Source organism: Jaculus jaculus, chromosome 16 (assembly GCF_020740685.1).
Source record: "Jaculus jaculus isolate mJacJac1 chromosome 16, mJacJac1.mat.Y.cur, whole genome shotgun sequence".
NCBI lineage: Eukaryota > Metazoa > Chordata > Mammalia > Rodentia > Dipodidae > Jaculus > Jaculus jaculus.
In genome coordinates, this window is record NC_059117.1 from 6,496,139 (window position 1) to 6,520,363 (window position 24,225).

The following is a 24,225-nucleotide window of genomic DNA, read 5'->3' on the forward strand; positions in this document are numbered from 1 at the left end:
CATAGAGCAGAGGCCCATGGAAGCACAGCGCCCGCCCTCCTGGAGTTTAGCTTGTCCACTGCTTCTCAATTTGTCTTCACAGTCAAGGCTTCGCTGTTTCCTTCTTCACGTGCCCTAGGCTCCATCTAGTTCTCTCTCACCAGCGTGTTACGCTCAAAAGCTTCGTCACCACCCTGAGAGAGCCCTTTTCCCTTTAGACAGATGAAAGTACACATCTCCTTTTGAGCACGGCTTCAGTTATACCTCACACACTTTATTACTCTATGGCTTCATTGTACCTGTGCATTTAAAAAGCTTATCATTTCCTTTTTTTTTTTTTTTTTTTTTTGGTTTTTCGAGGTAGGGTCTCACTCTGGCTCAGGCTGACCTGGAATTTACTATGTAATCTCAGGGTGGCCTCGAACTCTTGGCGATCCTCCTACCTCTGCCTCCCGAGTGCTGGGCTTAAAGGCGTGCGCCACCACGCCCGGCTCATCATTTACTTTTTGATGTTTATCTTTAAAAGATTGTATGTTTAGGCTCATGTCAGTTTAGATTTACTCTAGTTGGGACTCATTGATCTTCTTGCTCACAGTTCAGCTTTATGCATTATAAAAACATTTGGAAAGTTACGGGCCATGATTATTATTATTATTATTATTATTATTATTATTATTATTATTTTGACTATTGTTTCTGCCTCTTTTGTCTTCCATTCTCTGAACTTCTTTTCTTATTTATATCAGTAACTCATTGAGGAATTCCAGTTCTTTGAGACATTATGTTTTATTCTTTCTTCCATTTTTTTGTAGGCTAGGTGATTTTATTATATACATAATGTTAATCCTGGCAAATTCCTCTTTGCTTTTTCAGAGAAGAAGATTTTTAAATTTCTCTCATCTATCATTTTTACTGTCATCACTCACTAAACTGTGTTTTGATTATGGAATGTATATGTAAGTAACATAAATTATAAAATTCGTATATGTAATGTATATCTAATTACTAATGTTTGTTACCACTATATATATAGACAGTGAACTGGAGTCACACATGCACACACTCAGCACCTAGAGTCACACTTCAGCATGCAGAGTCACACGTGCACACCTCAGCACCAAGAGTCACACTTCAGCATGCAGAGTCACACGTGCACACCCTCAGCACCTGAGGGCAGCAGGCGCTCCTTCTCTCTCCTGTCTGGCACGGTCTCAGGCAAAGTGGAGGCAGGTCCAGGATGCTGCAGAGTCTGCTGTCCCACCGCTGTTTTCCAGCTCTGGAGCAAGGCCGAAGTTCTCCTAAGACTCCGCCTTTGCCTCCCATTGTTACATGACCTGGAGCATATATTGGCCTTATTTGTAAAGGAAAGCACACACAGGTGGAAATGAAGAACAAACCTATGTCCTCAGGCAGGCAAGTAGAAAGTGTGCTTTCATTTGTTTTCCAGTCCCACCGTTAAGCCTGTGATTTATGACAGCTGTCAGGTCATTTTGAATTGCTCAAAGAAAGGGATTAACTACTTGGATACAGACAACCAAATAACATGCACCCTTCTTCACTTTCTCACCCCGCCCCCAGCCTTCTTCCCAAACACCTAGAGATTATTTGACTACTCGGTACAGACAACCCAGTAACTATCACCCTTCTTCACTTCCTTGCCCTGGCCTGGCCCTACTGCTTAAACACCCAGAGGTTACATATTATGTTATTTCCCCTTTAAGTCTTACATAGTCAGTTACTAACCTTCCACATGGAAAATGATATTTTCCCTTTTAGGAAATTTGTCTTTAACCCCAGCTTTTTATTTTTATTTGTGAAAGAGAGACGGACAGAGAGAAAAAGAAAGAGAGAATGGGCATGCCAGGGCCTCCAGCCACTGCTAATGAAATCCAGACGCATGTACCACCTTTTGCATCTGGCTTACATGGGTGCTGGGGAATAGAACCTGGGTTCTTTGGCTTTGCAGACAAATGCCTTAACCACAACTTTTTTTTGTTTAATGCATTTGAGTTTTATTGTTTTGGATAAAGGTGGACTTGGCCATTAACATTAGATTTTGTTGGGTATATATTAATGTGGACTAATGTAATTTTGATATAAAATTGGAAAAACTTGGACAAGAAGGGAAAATGTCACTATGAAAAAGAAAATGCACAAATGACAGGCGCTCAGAAAAATGCACCTGGACTTAGCCCACAAAGCCACTTACTCTGGGTCATGGGCCTTGGGCCTGCCCAGTGTGTGGCACACAGGAATGACCTTTAGGGCCATAGTTTATATGTACCCAGACCCATTTGGCTGTGTCGTGTTTTCTTGAAATCTGTGACTTAACATTTATGCTCTTGTTTTCTATCAAAGCTACTTCCGGAGGAAGCTAAATCTAGCCGTCAACAGAAGAAATGAAGGAAGAACTTGTGTAGGCATTGCTTTCAATAACATTGTAAGTGTTAGTGAGAAACGGTGCCTGCTGAGATACTGGATCTTACCCATGCTGTAGTGAATCTTTTTCATCTGAAAACCATGATGGGCAAGTCACATAATATATTATTTATTTTCCCAATAGAAATTAACACAGTTTAACATAATTTGTATTCACAGTAATATAATGGATTTATCTTTCTACTGTTGTCCTATAACTTGTTCCTAAGCCCTTACATCATTTAGTTCTTTTCAATCTAACAGATGTTTATTTCAAAAATTTTCCATGAAAATTTCATTTCTTAGATAAAAGTCATCTGGCATGAAATCTTTTCCCATTACTTGAATATATTACATTTTTTAAAAATATAATTGTCCATTCTATACTCCTTTCCTTCCAATTTGCAGAACTAAGTATCTCTCATACCCAGTGTTAATAAGTATACCTTGAGCCAATACATCCACCCTTTCAATTGTGTATGTATGTATGTATATACATATATGTACATATACATATATAAGCACATATCAGATTCATTTTTATGTTCATATTTTTCTTTAGAAGTTTGGTTAAATCCATCATCTCTTTGATTCCCAGGGATGTTTATATTTACTGCCTTTCTGCTGGTCCTACTTGCCCCTAGTCAGCATGTTTAGTATTTTTTTCTTTTTTCTTTCTTTCTCCTCCCTTCCTTCCTTCCTTCCTTCCTTCCTTCCTTCCTTCCTTCCTTCCTTCCTTCCTTCCTTCCTTCCTTCCTTTCTTCCTTCCTTCCTTCTTCCTTCCTTCCTTCCTTCCTCCCTTCCCTGCTTTCTTCCTTCTTTTCTTTCTTTCCTTCCTTCTCCCTTCCTCCTGTCTCTTTGTGGTCCTTTCTAGGTATTTTACAGTGTAAATGTCACATTGTTAACGTATTTTTTTTTTTGTCTTTTAAAAGAGTGCTGGATTTTATTTTCATAGGATGAGTTAGATACTTTTTTAAAAATTTTTTATTTATTTATTTGAGAGCAACAGACACAGAGAGAAAGACAGATAGAGGGGGAGAGAGAGAGAATGGGCACGCCAGGGCTTCCAGCCTCTGCAAACGAACTCCAGATGCGTGCGCCCCCTTGTGCATCTGGCTAACGTGGGACCTGGGGAACCGAGCCTCGAACCGGGGTCCTTAGGCTTCACAGGCAAGCGCTTAACCGCTAAGCCATCTCTCCAGCCCGAGTTAGATACTTTTAATGCTGAGGAGTTCTACTGGGGCAAGTTTAGAATAATTCATTCCAGCAATGGCCTAGGCCCACTTTGAAGGGGGCCTTCTGGGCTCTCTCCTGAAGACATTTGGCTCATAAGATTCATCTATTCTGGCCACTCAGAGATCAACTTTCTTTGTAACTTCCAGTGATTTTCATTTCCTACTAGTTTTATTGCCTAGACTTATGGTATCATACTTCCTGAATGGTTAGCTTCTTGTTCAATCAAAATTGCAAGAAGATGTCATCTGAAGATTTTCTGTGACATCTTGGAACATTTTCTGCATATTGTTTTTTTTTTTTCCTCTCTCTCTTCATACACACACACACACACACACACACACACGTTCCAACCTTCTTAGAGTCATTCAACTTTGTATAATGAACACTTTTATTTAATTTGATAAAAATTCATTTTTCTAAGAAAATAGAGGAAAGGGAGAAATTATTTGAAAGGAAAAATTAGTAAAGATTATAAAAATGGTGTCTGTCTACTGTACAGTATTAAAAGCTTGATCTAGGGAAAGGGAGATGAGTCAGTGGTTGACATGTTTCCCACAGGAGCATGAGGACCTGTGTTTGGATCCTCAGTCCCTCTGTAAAATCGCTGAGCATGGTAGCACGTAGCTGCAAATTCAGCCCCAGAAGTAGCAATAGGAGCAGCCCTGTGGTTTCTGGACAGGTAGAAAGGTAGTGTAGATGACTCAGTTAGCTCTGGGTTCACTCGAGGCAGTGCCTTGGAAAATAAGGTGGAGAATGACTGAGGAAGATACCTGACATCAGGGCTGGAGAGATGGTTTAGCGGTTAAGGCACTTGCCTGTGAAACATAAGAATGCATGTACGAATCTGCAGGTCCCACCTAGCCAGACACAATGACTCTAATGTGCAATGTTGCACATGTGCACAAGGTGATGCACACATCTGGAGTTCATTCACAGTGGCTGAAAAGCCTTGTCATGCCCATTTCTCTCTCTCTCAAAAATGAAATATTTAAAAACATGACATCAACCTCTGGCCTCCATATGTTTATACCTGTGTGCCCACATACACACACACGCACTCATACCACAGATACATCCAATTACAAAACACAACAACCTGATGGGAGTTTGCTTAGGTCTTAAGGGCACCCGGTGAGCACCAGATGGGTGTTTTGGCAGTTGGCTGAGCTTGCAGGCAGCTCCAGCCTCCTGGAGCAATGATGTAACCAGCTTTGTGTGCACCGGATGCACACCACAAAGAGAAACTACAATCTAACGTATCTGTGATGATCAGGACGAGAAATGAATGCTAGAGATGCCGTTGGAAAAGGATCCTATCAAGAGAAATATGTAGGCAGGAGAGCTTTTATTACTTTACCGAGGTGTTCAACTCTGGTTCACTGGGTGACCCCTGATGTTGTGTGCACTGAGCTGGAGGGCTGTTTCCTAGCCCCTGGCTACCTCTAGGACATGCTTGTTCCACTTGGTCTCCAGAGTAGACTTCCTGGTTCTTTGGCCTTTATGCTGCCTGTATTTTTATGTTTAACATCTGCTCAAAACCCATTGTTTGGAAGACCTGGTACTGGGAGGAGCTCCTGTATGGCTCCAGAATGTCATAGAATTGTGTAAAGCGCTATTCATTATCTTTTCCATATCTCTATTGTCCTGCATCTGGTCTTGCAAAGGATGGTTTACACTGACTGTGCATGAGAAATATTTGGCTACTACCAGGGGCTGGAATTCCCTCGGTATCCTGTTCTGCTACGGGATCTGCTGCTGATTGTAAGCCTAGTTTCATTCACACTAGCTTCTTTAGCCAATCCTTGAACCATATAAAAGCAAATGAATTATTATTTCTTCAAGTTTGTGTGATTTAAGGAAGCCAGCTTGATCTGAGCACTGTAGAGTGTGTAAATGGAGTGTACTCTGCTTTACCATCAGTGCATTTGTGCAAACAACTGCACTGGAGCCTGGAACACCAGATAATTCCTCATCGGCACTTAACACTGACAGCAGTGACTGCCACCTTGGCCACTACGACTGCATTTCTGCTCTACCATATGGTGGTGTCAGTCTATATCAGGAAACTTACTGATGACCTTGGACACTTTCAGGTTATGGTCTATGGATCTTTCCAGAAGCCATTTTCCTACTGGGCTTTGTTCTATTTCTGTGAGGCAGGCTCTTGAGCTCTGCTCTGTCCCTTTCCGCCACCAACCAGGCCACAGATGACTGGTCCAGAGGTGACTGGGCCTGCCGCCAGGACTGACTCTCTGTGGTCACATCATCAACGAAGTTCCAATTCTACCAGAACATTCCCTCCCACAGGCTTCAGAGCAATGTTTAGGAGGTCTTTCTAGTTCTTATCTGAGGCTTAGAGAGAAAAAGAAAGAGTGGGAGGCATTAAAACCTATCTAATTAGAGGACACGTCTATACAAAAAACAGCAGAAGTGATGTCATACATTGAATTCATTACTTAATTCCAGTTTGACGTGATGGAGTGAAGTGACCATTAAATGAAGTTGTGAAATATTCTACATGCTCCTCTTTCTGACAGGCTTCCTTGGACTCAGTTCTCACCAGACATCTTTGTTTTCCTTTCTGCATGTGGAACTCATTGTAACTTTGTTGCAGGATCGTGTCGTGTAGATCTTTATTTCCCAAGTTATTGCCATGGGCCACTTCTACTCTACTGTTCTATGTTAATGAGAACGAAATACTGCTTCATTCCTCAGAAATGAAGTAAGTCCAGCATTTTCTCCCTAGCACTGAAAATTAGTCTCTGGAGAGCTGGGTTGATAGGATATGTTCAGTGATAAAGTGGCTGAGATAAGTTGTAGAATAATCTTTGACAAGGCTGTTGACAAATGGATTTGCACTAGACTTTTCCCAATTTTTACATTCATTTGATCAAGAGAATGCCTTACGTAACATTTTCATCTTTCTCATTTAATACATTGAAGAAACACAATCTAACTGGTAAGCTAAATAATAATACAAGTTCAAACACTCTACAAAAAGGAAAATATTTGAATGATACTTCTGAAAAGAAACTCACCAGAACATATCTCTGTAATTTTTCTTTCTGTCTTGGGATATTTTTTCCTACCTTGAAGAGCCACTCAGACACAAAAGCTCCAGTCTTCTCACATATCCAGGTAAACTGCAATGTTGAACAAGTTAAATTTAAAGAAAATAGCTCAGGCATTTTTTTGTAACTTATGGAAATCAACAGAAACTATTTAAAGCATACTGACAAGATCAGTACAGGATGTAGGATAAATAGGCCAAATCTGGCAAGTCTCCGCCCTCATGCACCCTACAACAGACTGGCTTCTCTTACGCCTGAATCTGATCTGTTCCTCTGAGGTATCTCCTTTGGGGGCATTCAGCTCATTTACTGAATACATACTAATTGGAAAGCACCTGCTGATCTTTGAGAGAATGGCAATGCTTAAAATTAGTATTATCTTCATCAAGTTTAAAAGGAGACAATTCTGTAAATAACCATAAAGTGATACTAGAGGTAAATCATTGTGCTATTGATATACTTATTAATTATTAAAAATAGTTTTCTCTCCTCATGTTTATATACTCAAGATTATAAGTTTCAGGAAGAAGTGATATTTTTAATTTTACAATTACCAGCTATAATTTTAGCACATAGTGGGTACTCTATAAAATATTTGTCTAATTAAAGAATAGATTACTGAATGATAAAGATGAAGAAAAAATGTATTTCAACTAAATTATTAGTAATAAAACAATAAAGAAAGATTTTAAAGTTCTACACAGTAAAGGTGCAAAGACAGCTGCTTCTGTCTGCCCGAACGGTATCAAATGTGGGAAGCATGGATTTGACGGATAGTCTAAAAGCAGAGTATGGTGGTACCCAACCTGTGTAGAATGGATTCATATTATAGTGCTATGTTCAAGCTTTTAATAATTTATTTTATAACAGTAAGAATAAGCTGGAATTTTTATTACATCAGGTCCTTAATGCTTGTGATATCTTGTGAGTACGGAAGTCTTGAAGGCAGGCATTTCTCCTTCAGCATGAGCTTCAGGCCCTTCCCTCCCATGGAGAGCAAAATTCATACATGGCAGTTCCCTTGCATAAAGTTATAAAAATGTACTCATATGTGAATATAACCTATGCATAGCTTCTCATACGCATTAAATTATCTTTAGATAACTTCTAATATATTATATGTGAATTTCATATAAATAGTTATTTTTATACTACATTGTTTCAAAAACAATGATGAGAAAAAGTTCTGTATATATTCTGACCAGATGCAACCACTCTAGTCTTTTGCACAGCAAGTGTCAGCAATAATATAATTTTTAAAACCATTGCTGGTCCACAGTCATTTGAACCCATGGATGTGGAACCTGTTGATATGAGAGCAGCCAACTTGGTGGGTTTTCTCATGCCCCTCAATGCAGAACTCTTGCAGTGGAACTGAAGTTTCACAATCGGCCAAACATGGAAACTTGTGTGTATCTAATTAATTCAGTCCATGGGAGCCGTCCTCAAGGGCCTTCTTCTAACTGAGGACTGCATATTCCCCTGGCCCTGGCTTATCTCAGGTCACTTGTGTTTCTGAAGATTTGTCTCTTCCGCACTGTTCTCTCGGATGAGGGCTTCACTAATGCAGGGTTTCACTCTTGCCCCAGTGTCCAGCTTTGGGACTACTTCAGGGCGTTCACTTCACCCCTGAATTATTTCTGCCCATGTGCAGATGTAAAACTAAGAGATTTAATGAGACCATCCTTCACTGCTATGATTTCATGCTCAACTACCCTCTTGGGAAGCCAAGCTTTCAGCTGAGAAAGAAAAATGTCCTTGGGATGTACGGACAAGTTGACCTCGGCCATGGTACAATTTTGCAACTTCCTCAGAGACAAGGTTCCAGGCTGTTGGACTTCTTTGCCCTCTTTGGACAAATCTATTATATCCTGATGATTGTGCATCCATTTCGGCTTTATTTCCCTGGAGGGTAAGATGGGGCCTCTGATATTGACTTGATCATAAAATTCGGCCAACAAAATTTTAACAAAACTATTGTCAAGATTTTTCTCTACAGGATTAGGTACGTGACATTGCAATCCAATTTCATACTCTCTAAACCTGCTCAAACCTGATTTCTATGACTAACATAAACATTAGCATACAAAATAAGCATCATGATTCTAACAGGCACCTTTAGGGACACATAACCAGTAACGATATCTCCACACACAGCTCTCACATAGTTTTTGTTTTTGTTTGTTTTTTGAGGTAGGGCCCCATGCTAGTTCAGGATGACCTGGAACTCACTATACAGTCTCAGGGTGGCCTCGAACTCTCAGCAATCATCCTATCTCTGCCTCCCAAGTGCTGGGATTAAAGTGCTGGGATTACCCAGCCACATAGTTTTACTAAAATTTACTTATTCTACTTGTTCAGTAGATCTGAAGCCCAATTGAAGATTTCCCCACACTGCCTCTTTCAATGTTCTATCTTCCACTTTCCTTGGTGTATAACATCTCTCTTCTTCTTCTAGGAAGGTTCCTACGGAACTCACTGCCCTTGAGTGAAGCTCCTGCCAGATTCCAAAGCTACTGACTCCATTTATGGCCTTTGGATCATTTTAACACCTGAACCAGGACTCCGTGCCTACTGGAGGAGTCATCTGGTACCTGACTCAGGAGCTGGGATAGCATGTTGAATGTGGTTGTCAAGGTGACAACTTTGGATATACTGTTTGAGAATGGATTGTGGTACAGAAAAATGTATTAAATTATTGATACTAAAATCTCTTGTGATTTTAATAACTTAGGAGGGAGGCTAGAGAGTAAACCTTTACAAATTCCTCATTTGGTTTGTGGAGGCCGTTTAGCCATTGATTAATAACCAATATTAATTGAAATAGATGGTTTTACTGGCAGTTGAAGGCCAAACATAGAACTTTAATGTTTTATAACTATAAAAATAGGTGTGGAGAAACATTTATGCACAGAGAAAATAATTACTTGGCAAAAATATTGAAGGAAACTGTACCTCTATAAAGAGAATAACATATTTAATTACAAAAATATGATAGCTTCCCAGCAATAGCTACACTGATCACTTATATAAATATTCATATAAAAATGGCATTTTCTTGTTTTCTGGTTGTTTAATTATATTTCGTTTATCTTATCATTTCTCTCCCCATATCTCTCTTGCCTTCTTTCTCTCTTTCTCGTGCTCTCTGTCTTGTGTGTGTTTCATTGGAGATTGAAACTCAGTACTTGTGTCTGCTAGATAGATAGAACATGCACTCTATTATTGAACTATACCCCAATTTTTCTACTTAAAAAAAATTGAGACAGAATATTGCTAAGTTGCTCAGACTAGTCTCAAACTTGAAATCCTTCTGGCCACTGCATAGCTTGGATTACACATGTGCACCACAAAATCCAACATTATTGCCAAATTACATAATTTCCAAGACCACCCTCACTGATCTGGATTGTTCTGCAGAGGCCACCTGGAAAGAGGTCAGTGGATATCACTTTTCTTTCTTCCCTCCATACATCTCATGTGACTTGTGTTCTCTTTTTTTTTTATCAGGATTTTGGCTGTTCCATTGTCTCGTTTCCTCCCAACTGACAATAACTTTCCCTCTGTTCACCAGTGAATCTCCATCTTATCATTTATTATGGAAGAAATTTGGCAAGTATATATAATTTTTATTATAAAAGAGTTGATATGGGCTGGAGAGATGGCTTAGCGGTTAAGCGCTTGCCTGTGAAGCCTAAGGACCCCGGTTCAAGGCTCGGTTCCCCAGGTCCCACGTTAGCCAGATGCACAAGGGGGCGCACGCATCTGGAGTTCGTTTGCAGAGGCTGGAAGCCCTGGCACGCCCATTTTCTCTCTCTCTCCCTCTATCTGTCTTTCTCTCTGTGTCTGTCACTCTCAAATAAATAAATGAAAAATTTAAAAAAATTAAATTAAAAGAGTCGATATGTGCAAAAAATAAATGTAAAATAAAGTTACTGATGAAGCATTGCAGCAAGAGGAAAACCCAGGAGGCCATCTGCCAACTTAAGACTAGAGCATGGCACTGTAACTCTCTACCCTCCACATTGAACCAGGCTAGCTGCACACAGAAGCATTAAGACCTGAATTTTAGGTGTGATTCAACCTATCTTTATAAAAGTAAAAATGTCTCAGATACTACTATAGATATCCAAGGCATTTCAAATCTATTTCATTTTATTTTTCAAGGTAGGGTCTCACTCTGGTCCAGGCTGACCTGCAATTAAGTATGTAGTCTCAGGGTGATCTGGAATTAACTCTGTATTCTCAGGGTGGCCTTGAACTCATGGTGATCCTCCTACCTCTGCCTCCCGAGTGCTAGGATTCAAGGCGTGCACCACCACACTCAGCTAATCTACTTCATTTTTAAAGGCCAGTTAAAATCAAAAGGAATACAGGACAGGACCGGGGAAATGCTTTCATCTTAGATCATGAAATGAGCAGTTAAAAACAAGTTACAAAGCCAAAACTGTGAAATTAGGGTCAAGAAAGCACAGAAAAGATGGAAGTCAGGACCTTATAGCTTAGGCTGGAGCATCATGACTTGATCTGTAGTTCACAAAATTTTTCTGGGTAAATGGGTCTGTGTAGGCATGAGCAGGTATGGAAAAGACAGAGCCATACTGTTGGACCAAAGAAGGCCTGATGCTGGAGGAAGAACACAAGAATACAAGAATAGTATGTGAAATCCAAGTACTCTTGTGACTGGAAGGAGGTGTAGCCTCGGGCAAGTGCAGGCAGAGGCAGGGCAGGTGGGTGGAGGGAACAGTGACAAGTTCTGCAGTGCAAGGTGCAATCCGCATGCCAGAGAGCTAAACCCACCCCTGAGGAATACAACTCAAAGGGAAGAGGAAGTTACAAGCTGGATGAGAATGAACTTGAGGGGAATATAGTCATAGCTCTAGATGGTCTCCTACAGGTAATTATCAGAAAGAGCTGCTTATTCAAGGGAAAACATCACAGAAAGATTTTAAATAGTTTTACTGCAAAGGCATAATACTGGTAAGGGATGCTAGCTACCTAATGGATGCATGCGTCAGAACATTACTTTGTAGCTCACATAAACAGTTTCAGCAATTTTTACATGTACATGGGATCTATGTGGGTATTCTATACAGAAAAGGAGGCAAAAGGCACATGAATACCACAAAACTCTCTTGAGTCTTAAAACATAATATGCAATCTCTTACAATGAAAAAAAAATTAAAAATCCATATATTCAAAGTATAGTGCATATGGCAACTAGAATACAATAATTATATAAACTGGCGTGCTTGACTTTGCTAGCAGTTAGGGAAATGCGCATTGAAATACAAATGAGATATACTTAAGATGAGACTTGGTGATAACACTCTGGAGGCACTAAGAGTTCACCATGTTGAGAGAGAAAGAGTTTCAATCTCCTGATCAGTCTCCTAATGCAAGGGAAATGGGTACAGTCACCTCAGGGAACAGCCCTTGGTCAAGTTCATAGCCCACAGCCCTCAGGTCCTGCAAGGCCACTCCCACTTACCAACTGGGAGGAAGTCTTCGTGGAACATGCTCAGACCTGCTCGTGTGTACGTTCGCGTGTGTTTCTGTGTCCGTGCCGGAGTGTCCATGCCGACATTGAAAGACAGAGAAGAGGTAAATCAATCATGAGTTATTACGATGGGCTCAGTGGTAATGAAAGAATTCATTAGTACCAATGCAAACATCACAAGCAAAATATTAAGCAAAAAATGTTGTCAGTGAATTTCTACATTTACAAAAAGTTGTGATGCATTAACTTATGCAACAATTCCATTGAATGATGGGTGGGCTCTAGGGATAAAACAGTGGACAAGACACACAATACCCTTCTACCTAACTCCTATTCTGGAGCGAGAAGATAGAAAGTTCAATAAACAATCGAGTTATATGGCATATGCAACTATAATTGCTTTAGGTGAAAGATTTATTGCCCTCATAAGTTAAAATGAATAAATGGAGGCATTCCACATAAGAGAAGAGGAAGGATGGAAATTTATTCTGAATATAAAATGTGCTGACTGCGTTGAGGTCACCTAGTTTTTTTCGTGGGCTGTGGTTATCAGGGGGCAGTGTGTGTGCTAACAAGAAGTCTCTCTGACCTGAATACAGTCTTTTCAGGAGATTTTTAAAATCACAATTGTTTATACTTCTCTTACAATAAAGGAAGTTCAAAGCTACCCTTCTTTTAAAATATGGTTTTCTACAATAGAATAGTAAAATAGAGTGAATTTATTTTATTTTACTTATTTATTGAATTAAAGAGCAATTCTTGGGTTGGGGAAATGGCTCAGAGGATGAAATGCTTGGTGCTCGAGTCTGAGACTCTGGACGCGGTGGCAAGCTTCAGAAATCCTAATACACTGACAGGGAGACCAGAGGGAGAGACAGGAGAAGTGACCAGAAGCTCAGGGAGAATACAGTGAAGAATAGCGGAGCAGGATCCAGAGAGAAAAACCCTCCGCCTCAAATGAGGGGGATAGGCAGGGATCTCCGCACGTGTGCTGTGGCATATGTGATCGCAAGCGCACACACAAGACGAACACGCATGTGTACATACTCAAAGCAAACCAAAATAATTGTTAAAAAAAAAAAAGAAACCACTGCTCTTTTGGAAACATGATCTTAAACTCAGCATGCCATAAACCGGTCATGGGATGCTCTGCAGCGAGAGGGGCTGCAGCGTCCCTGCGGCGTTGGGTCGCGGACCTCCCTCCCTGCTCGGTCCGCAGTCGGGGAGACTGCTCGTGTTCCCAAGGGCCGGGGGGACACAACTGCGCCGACGGATGTTTCTGATTTCCCTTTTCTCTAAGCTGAATAAGAGACCAGGTTCAGAGCCAAGTTGGAGGCGCTCGCTGCTTGGTGGGCGGCCCCGGCTTCGTCAGCACCCCTCCCACACTCGCGGGGCGGTGAAGAGCCGGGTCCCCTGGTCCGGGGCTTGGCACTGCGCTGCAGCCAGGGCGGTGGGCGGGGGCGCAGCTGCTCTGGCTGTCTTGTCACGGCTGGAGGGAGGACACCATAGTGATAGGCGGTGGCTGCCAAGCACCCGCAGGGTGGCAGCCCTGGTGACAGGACGGGAAAGTGACACTGACAAGCGAGTGCCCAGATGCCCACGACATAGAAAATGGAGAGTGTCACCAACTGCGTATGTGCGCGAAGGGGCTGGAGGGAGAAGAGAAGGATGATTAGCCACCAGTGAGTGGGTAAATGAATGATATGAAATCAACAAATTATTATGATTGCTCTTATTCCCAGCATCCACTGCAAGGAATAGAAAGGGGGCCCTGGGAGAGAGTGAGGCGGGAATTCACACCCCTGCTCTAAGTAAGGTTTCTGTGATAAACTGGGCCACACTGTGTTCTCATCGGTGAACCTGTGACCCATTTGTAAAATATCAAAAAATTACCTTAGATGCAGACATTAATAAAAAAAATCATAGGTAACATACTCGGGGGAATAACAAACAATATCACTTCTTCAAGTAAACAAGACAAAAATAAATACAATGAAAGCTGAGAGTGATGGTGCACGCCTTTAATCCCAGCACTTGGGAGGCAGAGGTAGGAAGATCACCATGTGTTCAAGGCCACCTTGAGACTACATAGTGAATTACAGGTCAGCCTGGGCTAGAATGAAACCCTACCTTAGAATAAAACACACACACACACACACACACACACACACACACACACACAGAGAGAGAGAGAGAGGGGGGGGGAAGGAAGAAAATCTATGACTTTGATGGAAAGATCATTTCACAATTATGACCCTGAAAAAGTGTAAACACTGAAGGTACCTCATGAATCCAGAGTTGCTGATTGAATTTGGAATTACTTTAATGCTTGAAGACTATAAGAATATCTTCATAATGCTCAGCCAGGGAAATATTTTTTGAGGCACAAATGTAAATTATAAAAACAGTAATATTAAGAAATTTGACTGAAACAATATTTAAGTTAAGACTTATGAAGACATTATTAATTAACAGCTAAGCCACAGACTAAAAAAATATTTGAAAAGCCATATATATGTACAGAAGTTATGGTTAGACTGAATGGAGAATATTTATGTTCCAATAGGAGGAGACTTTCCAGTGTCAATGGAGAAAGTTTTGACTTCACATACAGGAGCATGTGTGTGGATGTAAGTAAGCAAAGAGAAACACACCGCACATTATCAGTATTTTGGAAGTATAAATTCAGTTCATGCCGGGCGTGGTGGCGCACTCCTTTAATCCCAGCACTCGGAAGGCAGAGGTAGGAGGATCGCCATCAGTTTGAGGCCACCCTGAGACTACAGAGTGAATTCCAGATCAGCCTGAGCTAGAGCGAGACCCTACCTCAAAAAAGAAAAAAAAATTCAGTTTACAATTATTCATCTCCACTAGTTTGGCTAAAATAAAAAGTATGTTTTCAGTAGTAATTGCTGTCAAAGATGGAATTTTCATGCATTATTCACCAAATGTTAAAATATTGTACACAAGTTAGAAAATAATTTGGCAGTTTGTTAGAAAGTTATATCTATGACTTAATCTCTGTTCTAGGTTTTGCCCAAGCAGAAATATGTCTACATAAAGATGTACCTATTAAGGTTTCTTTCTAGCTTTCTTCATAATATCTCTGAAACAGAAATAGTCAAAGTTACCTGTCTCTATAAGGGACTTGACAAACACTCAGCCGTGTACTTAGTAATAAAAGGAAGGAACTACCAGTACATGCACAGGCAAGGCCACATCACAGGAACAACAGGAAGACAGACATAAAGGGCTATGCGTCTTGTAATCCATACTGGTTTATCATACTGACATAACATTCTGGGAAAAGCACAAATCTAGAAATCTAGAAGCAGAAATCAAAGCCAAGAGCTGGGATCAAGGGCAGAGGTTGGATGTTAAGCGGGCGTGTGGTTTTAGGTATGCTGGAAATATCCTATAGGTTGATGATGACAGTGGTGACAAAACTAAATGCTTGACTTGAAGCCTGGTGTGGCGGCACACGCCTTTAATCCCAGCATTTGGGAGACAGAGATAGGAGGATCATCGTGAGTTCGAGGCTACCTTGAGATTACATAGTAAATTCTAGGCCAGCTTGAGCTAGATTGAAACCTACCTCGAAAAAACAAAAAAAAAAAAAACCCACCACCAACAACAAAAACCTTGACCCAAAAGCTGTTGAAACAACCTTTATCTGTTAGGAAAAAGAATAAATTTAGCCAGGCGTGGTGGCACATGCCTTTAATCCCAGCACTCGGGAGGCAGAGGTAGGAGGATTGCCATGAGTTCAAGGCCAAAATGACAGAGTTAATTATTCCAGGTCAGCCTGGACCACAGTGAGACCCTACCTCGAAAAGCCAAAAAAATAAAAAAATTTAAAAAAGAATAAATTTAAAGGTAGGCATGCGCAGTACATAGTTCACATCCACTCTGTACTCATTTTCTCCCAGTAATGAGTATTTCACATTAACATATAAATTGTTGTAGGTAAGAAATTGAGGTTAAGACATTATCTCTGTTAATTTTGGCAGTTTAAAACAGGTTACCAGCTTGTCCCCAAGTTTTTAAGCAGTTAGAAATATTTGTGTTTAAGTAAATTGCATGTGTTTCAGAAAGAAATCATGACAATGAATTATAATTAAAACACGATGTTTTCAAACCACAGTGTCGTAACAACTTAGTATGTCACTTTCACCTAGAGCTGCTGGGTGTAATTCAACATCATCTTGACAGCATGCTGCCCCCACTCCTTATTTGAAAACATCAGCTAATTGCAACTGATACTGAAGTTTAGAAGTTTAAAAAATACTTTGGCCTGAAATATTTTGGTTGCTTAGGTCATGTTTGTGTTACATAAATATCACCACCATTTTTGTACTTGTCATGTAAATTGGCATAAAGACCAACTTACATCTAAAAAGTTATTTTATAAAACAAACTACCTTGTTAATATCATATAACACTTTGTATTAATGAATTAATTTTCTCTACTGTAATTTGTCCACAAATCAAGTGATAATGAATTTCATGAGTGATAGCATGCCTTTAAACTTAGTTCATAATCTATGTTTTAGAAAAGCAACCAGATACTGGTTTATATTCACATAGATCTCCCATAAAGTGTTACTTATATTTTTAAAAATATTAATGTTGAGAATATACTTTTGTTCATCTTTGTATTGCCACCAATATATTTATATCATTTTTAAAAGTCCAAAAATGCCATATTTTTAGACATGTTAAAACATCTGGACTTTCAAGTAAGATGGTGGCATACTTGCCACACAAAAGCAGCCTGGGGGAAGGGGATAGAAACATAAACACAGCAAAACATACTCTTTTCCTGAGAAGTGAAGGTGTATAAGTTAGTATCAACTATGGCAGAAAAGCAGGAGAGACCAAGATCTTCCAGAAAGGGGGAAATGGGCCAGAATCCCACCAATGTGCCTGCAGTCCTGATCTGCATGGCACAGGAGCCAAAACAAGGTGAAGGAATTTTCTACTCACATCAGCATCCCTGCAAACTCAAGAAATCTGAGGGGGAAGACAGCAAAGACTAGCTGAGCAGCTGCTGAAGGACAATACAGATGAAACCAACTGAGAAGGTCTGATAGGTCTCCAGGCACCCTGTACAGCCTCCCATATCCCAACCATCAGGGCTGTGAACCTCCAGAGAACTCATTCAACCCTGGCCTCCAAGCATCAAGAAAGATGAAAATGGGTACTTAGCCTTGGTGAGATTGGAAGCCACCCTAAAAGTAATAGGGCCAACTTACACGAAGCCAGATCTCAGGCCTGCATTGGAAGTGCTAATCTCCCTTTCCATGTCAGGAGAGGTAATTTATTATATTTGAGTGATGTATTCTTGGTTAGCTTTACCATTCTCAAATAAGCTGTATTTTGGTGTTGACTATTGTTGCCTTGGATCTTTCCTGATTTTTAGGGCATGTGTCTCTTTCTTCTGTCATTATTGGGGGCAGTGTCTGGCTGTCCCAGGCTCACTTGGACTCCATTTCAGACCAGAAATCTCATCCTTCTAGTTGACAGGAGTAAGGGTGTGGGGCAATAAACACCTGTAGGGACTTTGGCATCATAATAATATGTTTATTTTAATCCTCACACTTGTATAAATACTCTGTTCTGATTTTGATTATATGTGTGTGTTGCTCAGTTGAATATTAGATTTGCCAGTAATTTTCTCTATTCAGTCTACTACAATACTTGAATAGCAGGCAAACTCAACACCTAGAGTCACTTCCTCTGTTTTTCTTGGAGTGTAAGAACTACACCTAGCACCCTAAACTCCTATACCAAAAATGTATAAAGGCAGATTTAAACAGCTAAGAACACTGCAGATAATTAGAAAACCCAAGCATCAAATTGACTCAAGATGCAAAATCTCTACATTATAATAAAAGAAAATCAAAAACTCAAAACAATACAATCCCACCTAAAATTATAAATACATCAGAAATGACCTCCAGTGAGACTGCTTTAGATGAAATGCCTGACAAAGATTAAAAAATGATTATATCTATGTTCAAAGAAATCAAAGGTATCAAATAAGAAACAAACTCCTGAAGGAATCCCAAGAAAACACAGGTAATCAACTTAATGAAATAATGAGGTCAATACGAGACATGACAAAATAAATGGACATAATGAAAAAAATACCAAAGAGAAATACTATAAATGAAAAACAGCGTTAGTCAAATATAAAGCTATAGAAAGTCTCACCAGTAGAATGGATCAAGGAGAGGACATAATATTTAAACTAGAAGACCAGGTAGCAGATCAGATACAGTCCAACACAGAGAAAGACAAACTAAGAGGAAGGCATGAATAGGAATTTCAATACATTTGGGCCACTATGAAGAGGTCAAAAATAAGAATTCGGGTCATAGTAGAAAGAGAAGAATTTCACTCCAAAGGCATAACAGGTATTTTCAACAAAATCATAAAAGAAAATTTCCTCTAAGTGGGGAAACTGATGCCAATTACAGATACAGGAAGTCTGTAGAATGTCAAACAAACAAAATAAGGAAAGAACCTATCACTGTCATATTATAATTAAACTACAAAACACACAAACCAAAGAAAATATATTGAAAGCAGTTAGTTAGACAGAAAAATCAGATCACATACAAAGGCAAGCCCTTCAGGATAATAGCAGATTACTCAACACAAAATTTAAAAGCCAGAAGGGCTTGGAATGATGTATTCCAAGTTCTGAAAGATAACAACTGTCAACCAAGATTACTTTATCCTGCAAAGTGATCCATCCAAATAGATGGAGAAATAAGGACATTCCACAACAAAAGTTGGCTAAAGGAATGTATGAAGACTAAACCAGTGTGATGGAAAATACTTGAAAGGATCCTGCATGCTGAAGAAAAAGAAAAGCACACACATAAGGAACTTGGAAAAAACAAACCATACTCAAATTCTAGTTAATACAAGAGAGCAAAGGTAAAACCAGAACTACACAACAAGAAAAATGGTAAGAATAAATACACAGCTTTCAATAGTCAGTCTTTTTTTTTTTTTTTTTTTTTTTTTTGGTTTTTCGAGATAGGGTCTCACTCTGGTCCAGGCTGACCTGGAATTAACTCTGTCATCTCAGGGTGGCCTTGAACTCATGGCAATCCTCCTACCTCTGCCTCCCAAGTGCTGGGATTAAAGGCGTGCGCCACCACACCCGGCCTGTAATAGTCAGTCTTAATATCAATAGTCTCAATACCCCAAACAAAAGACACAGGCTTGCAGACTGGGTTTAAAAGCAGGATTCTTTGATTTTTTGTCTGCAAGAAACTCACCTTTCCACAAAAGGTGGACACTATCTTAGGGTGAAGGGTTGGAAAACAGTGTTTCAAGCAAATAGGTCTGGAAAACAAGAAGGTGCCTCTATCCTGACAGGGTAGACTTCAGACCAACATCAGTTAGGAAAGATAAGGAAGATCACTTCATATTGATTAAGGAAGCACTCCAACAGGAGGACATTACAATCCTAAACATACATGCACCTTTAACATGGGGGCTTCCAATTTCATCAAACAAACACTGTAATACTTAATATAGTACTGGAAGTCTTAGCTATTATAAGGCAAGAGACACACATTTAAAAAGGATGCAGGCTGGGCGTGGTTACACATGCCCTTAATACCAGCACTCAGGAGGCTGAGGTAGGAGGATGACCATGAGTTCGAGGCCACCCTGAGACTACATAGTGAATTCTGGGTCAGACTGAGCTAGAGTGAGACCCTACCTCGATAAACAACACACACACACATACACACACACACACACACACACACACACACACACACACACACGATACAAATTGGAATGGAAGAGATCAAATTATCATTATTTGCAGACAATATGATTCTATAAATAAAAGATCCTAAAGACTCTACCAGCAAACTTTTAGGCCTGATAAACACTCAGAGCAATGTATCAGGACACAAAATAAGCACTCTGAAATCGGTACACTTGCTATGTACTAACAACAAACGCGCTGAGGAAGAAATCAGGGAATCACTCCCATTTACAATTGCATTTAAAAAAATGTACCTTTGAATAACCCCAACCAAGGAAGGGAAGGATCTCTACAATGAAAACTTTAAAACACTCAAGGTAAAAATTGCAGAAGACACTAGGAAATGAAAAGACATCCCATGTTCTTGGATTGGAAAAACCAACAATATGAAAATGTCAATCTTACCAAAAGCAATCTACACATTTAATACAATTCCCACCAAAATTCCAATGACATTCTTTACGGAAATAGAAAAAAAATAATCCTAAGGCTCATTTGGAAGTACAAAACCAATCAAATATCTAAAACAATTTTGAGCAACAGAAATAAGGCTAATGGTATCACCATACCTGATTTTAACCTGTAAAACAGAGCCATAGTAAGAAAAACAGCTTGGTACTTGCACCAAAACAGACATGTAAGTCAGTAGAACAGAACATAGGACCCACATGTAAGTCCAGGCAGCTACAGCCACCTGATCTTCAACAAGAATGCCAAAAATACACATTGGAGAATAGACAGCCTCTTCAACAAATGGTTCTGGGATAACTAGATATGTATCTGTGGAAGGATGAAAGTAGATACTTCTCTCTCTCCATGTACAAGAATTAAGTATGAATGGATCAAAGACCTTAATATCAGACCTGAAACTCTGAAACTGGTAGGGTAAAATGTAAGGGAAGCTTCAACATATTGACATAGGCAATGACTTTCTGAATATAGCCCAGTTGCTCAGAAACCAAAATCACCAATAAACTGCTGGGACCTCACAGAATTTCAAAGCTTTTGTACAGCAAAGGACACTGTGAATAGAGCAAAGAGGCAACCTAGAGAATGGGAGAAAATCTTTACCAGCTATATATCTGACAAATGATTAATCTCCAGGATATACAAAGAACTCAGAAAAACTAAATACTAAGAAATCAAATAGCCCAATTTAAAAATGGGCTATGGAACTAAATAGAGAGTTCTCAAAAGAAGAGATACAGATGGCTTATAAGCATCTAAAACAATGTTCTACATCCTTAGCCATCAGGTAAATGCAAATTAAAACTACTTCAGAAAAAAGACTATTACCAGGACAGTGATAACCGGGTAAATACAATGATAAATATTTAATTCAGAGGCTGTGGAGATACCTCAGTGGTGAAGGGACTTGCCTCTAAAGCCTCATGACCCAGGTTCAACTCTCCAGTACCCACATAAAGCCAGATGCACAAGATGGTACCTGCATCTGGAATTCATTTTAAGTGGCTAGAGGCCCTCTTTCTCTCTCTTTCTGTATTCTTGCAAATGAATAAATAATAAATAAAAATTTTAACAAAATTTAGTTCAGAAGCACGATACAACAATTGTAAATACATAATCTCTAAGGTGTGGATCTCCAAAATATGTGAAGGTAAACAGAGAAAACTGAGAGGAAAAATAACAAAACTCATATCATATCATAAAAAACAAGATACTTCTTGTAGTAAGAAGAAATAAAATGAGAAAGGATACAGGAGATCTGAACAGAATGATCAACCACCTTGATTTAATTAATATTCATGATCATTCTTCTTAATGGTTGATTGCACTTGAGTCTTAGGTGTTTGTGAATCATTTACCAAAGTTTATGATAAAAGAGCTTAAAAGGCATAAAGGGAATAATAGAATGTACTCAAATAAGAGTGTAGATAAGTTAGTATTCAATGACAGAGAAACAGCTACATAATGCCCAAGTATATACAGGGATTCAATATCCCATGCTGAAATATCTATTAATTCAAAGATTAAGCCATAGGGAAATTACAAAATAATTTGAACTAAATGAGAACAAACAAAAATTTGGAGATGCCACAAATGTAGTTGGGGGAATTTTTGTCACTAAATGCCTACATTAGACCTGAGTTGATATCTAAAGAAGTTAGATAAATGAGAGAAAGTTGAACCACAAATAAATGTAAAGCAAACTATGAAGGGCAAAAGTAAATGATACATAAGAAGAAAATCAGAAGGACTCTCACTGAGATTTAAAACTTCCTTGGAGGCTGGGAAGGTGGCTCTGTAAGTGAGCCCACTGGAGGTCTTATTCCCAGCTCCCACACGATGCCAGACACAATGAGGCTGGGAAGGTGGCTCTGTAAGTGTGCCCACTGGAGGTCTTCTTCCCAGCTCCCACACGATGCCAGACACAATGTGGTGCAGGCAACTGTGATCCCAAGGAGCTCACAGAAATGTAAAGCAGACTCAGGGGAATCACAAATCTTGTGAGCCAGCTGTTGCAATATCCATTAACTCAAAGAGGAAGTAAGAAATTTGTACATATATAAACAGGATAATTCATCTTTAACAAGTGAAATATATCCAAGGAATGCAAGGTTAATTTGATATTCAAGAATCAGTTAATACAATTTATCATATCAATAGGTTAAAAAATAAAAAAAAGTGTCTATTTTATTTTTGAATATTTTATTTTTTTAATTTATTTATGAGGGAAAGAGAGAAAGAATGGACAGGCCAGGGGCCCATATCCACTGCAAGTGAACTCCAGAAGCACTCACCACTTTGTGCATCTGACTTATGTAAGTACTAGGGAATCAAACCTGGGCCCCTTAGGCCGTGCAGACAGGCACCTTACCAGCTAAGCCATTTCTCCAGCCCAAAATGTGACTATTTGATGTAGGAAAAGATACTTTACTATACATGAAAGAAACTGGAATTAATCTACAATAATTTTGTGCAATTGAATTTGACAAGGTTGTAGGATCAACATACAAACAAATGGATTTCTGCATATTGATGCATTTGTTACCCAATTGCTGTACGACAGAATTACTCAACATGTGGTGACTTTACAGTCACACACTTTCATGATCTCCTCGCTTTTGTGGTCTGGAAAGGTGGGAAGCTGAGAGGTTCTAGCTCCGAGTCTCTGATGAGGCTTCTGTCAAGGAGCTGGGCAGGGATTCGGCCCTCTGATGGGCACTGAGAGGGGAAGGCCATTCGAGACTGTGCCACCACTGGCGTGAGTCTGATTCTTCACTGACTATTAGCCAGTCCCAAGCACCTATCCTGTAGGTTTCTTGAGTGTCTGGTGGGGGCTGGTTGGCTCTAGAATGAGGAGAGATGGGAAAGCGAGGAGAAAGAGGGGCTCACCTTGCATTGGCTTGACTGCACAGTCACGCACTGTCATTGAAGGGGAGTATTCACTGATGGAATGCACACTGGTAGAAACAAATTAGGCTTTGAAAGTGATGAATGTCAAAGAATTTGTGGTAATATCTTCAGACCTCCACAACTGACAGCAATCAGTAGAAAAATGAAAATTTTAGAAAGGTCCTTAGCCATGAATAACATAAAAGATGATCAGAACTGACGCATTGAATACCATGAGACATGATGAAATAAATCTGAGAAGATTTTAAAAAGTTATATGGAATGCAGGATTTATGAACTGGTGACACCAATACTGTTATCATATTAGTTTTCTTAAAGTTCATCTATTGATTAAACACAATCAAGTCATCTGTGTGACTCTTTGTAGACCTTGAAAAGCTGATTCTTAAGTTTATTTTGAACAGGCAAAGAAGCAAAAATAACCAGAATCATTTTAGTTAAAAAAAAAAAAAGTTTGAAGACTCTCTACCTTTGAGCTGATCTAGGGGCTTCTTATAAGTACAGCCCTGAGAAAAGGTGTCCTCAGAAGCAGGGTCTTGCCATCTAGTCCTTGTGGGTAATCCAAAGCTTTGGCAATGGACTGCATTGTGCTGGGAACTTCACGTGCTTCTTTCTGTGTATAAACAACTTTTAAACCAAGGGTTTACCACACATACTTTATACCTGATCTAAAAATTAACTTGAAAATAAATCACAGAATAATATGAAGGCATTTGAGTAGAAAATAGATCATTATTGTTCGGGAAAAGAACAGATAAACCACAACAAAGAGAAACAAACAACTGCTCCCACAACACTGTGGTAAGTCTCCACGTTTTATGCAAAGTGAAAGGGGACAGTCTCCA